The sequence below is a fragment of the Solanum dulcamara genome, chromosome 9 (genome assembly GCF_947179165.1).
Source record: "Solanum dulcamara chromosome 9, daSolDulc1.2, whole genome shotgun sequence".
Lineage (NCBI taxonomy): Eukaryota > Viridiplantae > Streptophyta > Magnoliopsida > Solanales > Solanaceae > Solanum > Solanum dulcamara.
Window position 1 is genome coordinate 71,247,145 of NC_077245.1, and position 8,072 is coordinate 71,255,216.

Consider the following 8,072-nt stretch of genomic DNA (forward strand, 5'->3'; position numbering starts at 1 on the left):
TAATGATACTAGTATGAATTTGTTGCAATGCTTAAAAATTAAAGAATACATCAAAAAATAAATTTGTTCTTTTCATAAATACAAAACAATAGATTTTACATAATGCAAAAGGTTTGACCGTTTGGCAGACGTTGAAATATTCAATAATGAGGTAATAAAAATTGATTGGGGAATAAAAAAAGGTAAATGTAAGAATTATAATGTGGGTTCATGATAATCACCAAAATATAAATAAGTTAACAAAATAGGTAGCCACGTAAAAAAAATGCTACAATTAATTAAATACTATTCATTTTCTCAATTATTACAACGACCTCCACATTAAATAAAGTAAACATATATATATATATTCTTTAGGAAAAATTGAAGCCCTAAAAAATTTTGAGCCTCAAACGATTGTTTTAGTGGTCTTATGGTCGACACGGTCCTCGTAAATAAGTAAGAAATTTACATTTTTTGGGGGGAATATTTTCCACCGAACACACCTAAATTAAAAGAATAGTCAATACCTTAACTAGGGTTGTACAGGACAAACCGATAAACCGCATCAAACCGACAAACCGAACCAAACCGGAAAAAAAAAACCGACTAGTGGTTTGGTTTGACTTGATTTGGTGTTTGAAAAAAATATCCGACCATTATAGGGTTGGTTTGGTTTTAACTAAAAAAAGTCAAACCGAACCCAAACCGACCTGATTATAGATATACTACTTTTAAATTATGTTATCCATAAAAATATTTATTAAAATGTAATTTATGAATATTTTTTAAAATTTTTTCATAATTTTTGTTTTCTTTCTTACGTTTAGATTTGGACTTGAGTAACTCATCTAAGTAATATACAAAAAAAATTTATCTTATAAAGTTATATTATAACTTAAAACTTCCAACAGTGTTGTGCCTCCATCTTATATGTTGATATTTTGTACTAGAACTCTTTTTAAAAAGCACTGCTTTGCGCTTTTTATTAGATACTATGAGAAACCCAAAAAAAATCGAAAAAATCCAAAAAAACCGAGAAACCAGAAAAACCCAAAAAAACCCGAAAAACCCGAGAAAAATTGATATCGAAAAACCCGACTTTTATTGGTTTGGTTTGATTTATAGATTTAATAACCCGACACAAATGGTTTGGTTTGGTTTGTAAAAAATCTGAACCAACCCGATCCATGTACACCCCTAACCTTAACCGTGTAATTTTGAAGGGAAAGGATAAGATATGTATTAAATAAAATTAAAATGATAAGAAACCTTCTTTTTTTATTTGGTGAATTTGTGCTTAATTTTACTAGAAAGTCGAGTTAACTAGTCAGTAGTTTTTTCTTTACGTTATTGAATGGCTATATAATTCACATCATTTTTTACTACATTGTATTTGTGAACTTGAAAATTTTATAGGAATGAATATAGAAATTTTAACTTTAAGGTAAATGATGGGTAAAATCTTAAATAGAAGACAAGTGATATTGTGAATGTAATTTTGTTGGAAAATAACCCTGCAATAGAGAAGAAGCAAAGAAGAAGAAAATGAAGAAAGAAGAAGCAGCACAAAAGAATAAAGAAGAAGAAGGAAGCTGAAGAGTTTTAACTCTTCAGCCTTTCATTTTGACACAACACGTGGCAGCCTCCTATCCATATAAAATTCCCACAGTTGGAATTTGAACTCATACAATTAAATATAGTTATGCCCATATAATTATGGGCAAGTAGAATAAAATTTTGTACAAATAGGACAAATGAGATCCATGCCTTCTTGTCTCTATTACAACTATTATGTATCTCTATATAAGCAAATGTACATACCATGAATAAACAGACAGAAAGTTCTTTTCTCAGCCTCTTCCTTCTTTAATTTTAACATGGTATCAGAGCACTTCTAAGCTTAATCCAGATCTGTGTAAGAGACATCAATACCACCTTCAAAATCTCTAGACATCAATATCATCTTCAAAATCTCTAGTTAAACAGAATGCCTGAAACAACTCAAGTCAAGTTAGGAAGTGGTGAGAAAGGAACCACATATGAAATCAGCCATCCATATTACTTAAACAACTCAGACTCACCTGGTATGATTCTGGTCAACAATGTTTTTGATGGAAGAGGATATCCAGGTTGGAGGAGATCCATCATTTTATCTCTATCAGCCAAAAGGAAACTTGGCTTTATCAATGGAACCTACAAGGCTCCAGAACTGGAATCTGCAGATTTTGAACAATGGAGTTGTGTCAATGATATGATCATATGTTGGATATCAAATGCTGTATCTAAGGATATTGCAGATAGTGTGATGAATTCCAAGACTGCAAAAGAACTTTGGGACAGCCTGGAACAGAGATTTGGCAAATCAAATGGTGCCAAACTCTACCACCTGCAAAAGGAATTAACAGGTATGATACAAGGGAATAGTGACATTGCAGCTTACTTCACCAAGCTTAAAAGATTATGGGATAAATGTGATTGTGTGTTGCTCATGTGAATGCATTTGTAATGGTAAAGCAAAATTAACAAAATCACTAGAAGATCAAAGGTTGATTCAATTCCTAATGGGATTAAATGATGTATATGCTCAGGCAAGGGGAAACATACTTATGATGAATCCCTTACCTTGAATAGATGTTGCATATTCCTTACTTTTGCAGGATGAGAATCAAAGGAAAGTGTATGCAAACACAAATTATATCTCTGATTCTGGATCATTTATGGCAGTACATCAAGCAAAACAACAAACTAATTGCTGAGTTTACAGCATTCATGGCTAGTGGACAGGGAAGAAATGCACAGAGATTTAAACACCAAGCAGTAAGAGGAACAAACACATATCAGAAGTATACAAATCCAAGCCAGAATCAGAGATATGACAAGCCACAGAACAAGTTTAAGGGTAAGAAAAGATATGATCCAAATCTATCATGCACTTATTGTGGGAAAACAGGGCATGTGCAAGATGATTGCTACAGACTGCATAGATTCCCTGCAGATTTTGAGTTCACCAACTCCAAGAACTATCAGCCCCAGATCAAGGCAAACACAAGTGTGACTCAGCAAGTAGATGAAGACATTGGGAAGACAGATTTTGGAATCAATGATGGAAATTTTGAGGAACAATTCAGCAAGCAACAAGTTGCAGAAATGATGCAAATGTACAAGCAAAGCAAATCAACACAAGCAGGAAAGACAGGAATCAATGCAAATGCAGTAGCTGGTACCATTCTTAAATACTCAAACTCTGTACCCACTAATCTTAAACAAGATACTTGGATAATTGATTCAGGAGCCTCAGAACACATGTGTTTTGATCCCAATTCCTTCTTATTTTTAAATCCTCTCCCTATGCCTTTGAACATTAACTTACCTAATTCCTTCAAGGTAAGAGTAACTCATACAGGCAGTATCTCCATTTTTTCAGGACAGGTCATCACTGATGTACTACTTGTGCCAGATTTTAAGTATAATTTACTTTCAATTCACAAGTTTTGTGTTCAGTTTCAGTATGATGTCCTATTCACTGCTACTGGATGTTTCTTGCAAGACCTTTCAATAAAGAGTCCTCAAGTTTTTGGTGAAGTTAGAGAGGGACTCTATTTATTGAATTCCAATAGTGACAAGTCTAGAAGTATTTTCAGTTCAAATCATGTATCTTCAGATCCCATCTCACAACCATTTTCAGTTTTTCATTCAGTACATGCTAATGCTACTCCTAATGTAAAACTTTGGCATGTCAGGTTGGGACACCTTCCATTTTCAGCAATGAAATATTTAAGTTTTCTTTCATATGAATCCAATTCTGATTTTGTTTGTGACATCTGTCCTAGAGCTAGACAAACTAGACAATCTTTTCCTGCTAGAAGCATAAAGTCCACAAACATTTTTGATCTAATTCATACAGACACTTGGGGTCCCTACAAGTGTAATACTTACAATGGCTTCGGGTTCTTTCTCACAATAGTAGATGATTACAGTAGAGGGACATGGACATTCTTACTAAGTACTAAAAGTAATGTTTTTTCTGTACTAAAAAATTTTCTATCTATGGTAGAACGACAATTTAATGTAAGGGTTAAAATGATCAGATCTGACAATGCCTTGGAATTGGGGAAAGGGACACAAGAATCAGCATTTCTTGCTTCTCAAGGGATCTTACATCAATTGTCTTGTGTTGCTACACCCCAACAAAATGGAACTGTTGAGAGAAAGCATAGACACCTCTTAGAAATTGCCAGAGGATTGATGTTTCAATCCAAATTGCCTATGTCCTACTGGGGAGAATCTGTTTTAACTGCTACTCATATCATTAATAAACTTCCATCTAGTGTTCTAAAGGGAAAGACACCTTATGAGGTATTGCTTAAATAGAAACCTACCTATGATCATTTAAGGAATTTTGGTTGTTTGTGCTATGCTTCTACCCTGGGACAAGGAAGAAACAAGTTTGATGAAAAGGCTACTGCTTGTGTTTTACTAGGATACCCTCTACAACAGAAAGGGTATAAACTGTTGTCTCTTGATACAAAAAAGGTGTTTGTATCCAGGGATGTCAGATTTCATGAATCACATTTTCCTTTCAACTCATCTGATAGCTCACACACACCTATCTTTTTCACCTCCCCTTCTTCCTCAGATCATGATCTTGATTTCTACAGTCACTCAGTACCACCTGTTAATAATCCCTCTTACCCAGCTGCACCTTCAGTACCTCCACCTAATACTTTTGATTACAGTCCACAATCTAAATTCACACTTCCTCAACCTACATCATCAGATACTACAGCTTAACCTACCTCATTAGATACTTCTACCCCTGTGCCTCTAATAGATTTACCAAGGAGGTCTAGCAGGATGTCTCATGAACCTGGATATCTAAAAGATTACATTTGCAATAGTGTGATATTCACTAATCTATGGAACACTTGTTTTGGTCACTCCCCTAAGCCTAAAAGCTATGCTTTCTCTTCCATATCCCCCCACAATCAACAACTACTTCACTCTCTTTCTAATCTTACTGAGCCTAGTTGCTATAGCCAGGCTTCCCAGCATCCAGCATGGAGAGAGGCCATGAACTCAGAAATTCAGGCTTTGGAAACCAATCGAACCTGGGATGTTGTCTTATTGCCTAAAGGGAAAAAAGCTTTACCTTGCAAATGGGTATACAAAATAAAGCATCTCTCCAATGGTAGCATTGAACAATTAAAGGCCAGACTAGTCGTGAGGGGGGATATACAAAGATAAGGTATAGACTATGGAGAGACTTTTTCACCTATTGTGAAAATGACCACTATCCGCTGCCTCCTTACCATTGCAGCTAAGAAGCACTGGTCTGTTTCACAATTGGATGTCAACAATGCATTCTTGCATGATGACCTCCAAGAAGAGGTTTTTATGAAGTTTCCCGCAGGACTGACACCTCTTAGCCCTAATAATGTTTGTCTCCTGAAGAAGTCCTTATATGGTTTAAAGCAAGCTTCCCGGCAATGGTATGCTCGACTTGCAGGAGCCTTAGCTTTCAAAGGATATTCCTCCTCTTTAAACGATTACTCTCTCTTTTTTAAACACAATGGCACACTTATTTCCATCTTAGCAGTATATGTTGACGACATTCTCCTCACAGGAAATGATTTGTATGAAATTGAGAATATCAAATGCTTCCTCAATACAGAGTTCAGAGTTAAGAACCTGGGAGAAATTCACCATTTTCTTGGCATGGAAATTTTGCGAGAAGATCATGGATTTATTGTGAATCAACGCAAATTTACCATGGACCTACTTTATGAATTCAATGTTTCTCATCTGCCTACAGTTAATTCTCCACTGGATCCTTCCTTCAAGATTAGAGTTGATGGCAGTCCTCGCTTGGATAATCCCACCCTTTATCGTCACTTGATAGGCAAATTGAATTATTTGACCAACACTCGCCCAGATCTATCTTTTGTTGTACTTGCTCTGAGACAATACATGCAACGACCCTGTTTGTCACATTTCTCGGCTACCTTACGCGTTTTACGCTACTTGAGCTCCGATCCAGGTCAAGGCATACTGCTATCTTCCAATCCATCTTTTTCTTTGCTGGCATTTTGCGATGCAGACTGGGCATCTTGTAAAGATTCTCGCAGATCGGTCAGTGGTTTTTTCATTACACTCGGAGGAGCTCCGATCTCTTGGAAATCGAAGAAACAAACCTCGATCCCCTTGTCCTCCGCAGAAGCCGAATATAGATCCATGCGTCGTGTTACTGATGAGCTTACTTGGTTAGTTCGCCTTCTTGAAGATCTTTCTGCTCCAATTTCACTTTCAATTCCGCTCCACTCAGATAGTCAAGTTGCCATCCATATAGCTCGCAATCCGGTCTTCCACGAGCGCACCAAACATGTTGAGTTAGATTGTCACTTCGTGCGCCAACAGTTTCAATCCGGTTTGATTACCCTCTCATTTGTTCCCTCCAAAGAACAACTTGCCGACCTCTTCACTAAGCCCCTTTCTGGGGTTCCTCACCGGGCGATTCTACACAAGTTGGGGGTCATGACTCTTCCCTCCAACTTGAGGGGGGATGTTGGAAAACAACCCTGCAATAGAGAAGAAGCAGAGAAGAAGAAAATGAAGAAAGAAGAAGAAAATGAAGAAAGAAGAAGCAGCACAAAAGAATAAAGAAGAAGAAGGAAGCTGAAGAGTTTTAACTCTTCATCCTTTCATTTTGACACAACACGTGGCAATCTCCCATCCATATAAAATTCCCACAGTTGGAATTTGAACTCATACAATTAAATATAGTTATGCCCATATAATTATGGGCAAGTAGAATAAAATTTTGTACAAATAGGACAAATGAGATCCATGCCTTCTTGTCTCTATTACAACTATTATGTATCTCTATATAAGCAAATGTACATACCATGAATAAACAGACAGAAAGTTCTTTTCTCAGCCTCTTCCTTCTTTAATTTTAAGAAATTTTGCCACTTCATTTAAATTGCAAGTTCAATTTCTTCAATGTTAGAAATCACTATATAGGAAAGAGAGAGAAAAAAATGCAAAGGCTTCAATTGGCCCAAGAAGAAGAATAAAAATAAAAATAAAAATTTAACATGAGAAATAAGTGGAAAAAAACTAATTAAAATAAACGAGAAAGCATACTGATGTGTAGTGGACTTAAAAAGAAATGCAATATCCAGTGTTATTTTATGCTGACTGGCTCAAATGTGGAATAGCACACTTCATTGATATGTACATATGGTAGAATATTGAAATACCGAGTTAATTAGAAGTTTTGGATGCGAGCTTTTGAAAATAAATAAAATTCTTGTTGGAAGCGTCGTTCACGAAAACGAATCCTACAATGCATGAATTCGGATTCAGTTGAGCCTCAATGTAAATATCAGGCATTGAGTGAATTTTTTTTAAAAAAAATGAACTTTTTTATTTGATACTTCAAGTTATTAAAAATGAGGTGATAATTTTCCTGCATCATGAAATTGATTACACGTTGAGACTTTGGCTAAAGGTGAAAATGACAACATAATTACCTTTTTTTGCAATAATCGTATACTTTCCTTATACATGTAGTACTCTCTCTGATTCATTTTATTTGTAGTCTTTATCAAAACTAAATGGTCCAAAATAGCTGTCATTTTAAAAAAAAATTAAGGTATAATTATTTGTTGTTTCCAAATTTAGCAAAATAAAAGATATTAATGTGGTGCAAAAGAGAGAAGTATTTAATTGAGAGAATTTAGTCAAATTACTCTCTAGTTAATGTTATTTCTAAGGAATTGCAAAATGAAACATACAGGAAGGAGTACAGGGGTAAATACTTGTCTGGGTTTTATATTCAATCAATCATTTTAACCTTAGTTTACTAAAAATTGAAGTAAAAATACATATTGGTTGAGCAGTGCTCCTCTATTTTGTGATATTATTGTCTAAATTTTATTTAATTCTATATATTTATTAAAGAATGTCTGAAATTTGGTTATTTGTGCACTGGCCCATGTATCGTTTTTTCCCCCTTCATAAGCCGTTGGGCGTAAGCTCTGCTGGAAGGAAACGAATCTAAAATTTAAATTTATCGCAAAGTTGCCAAA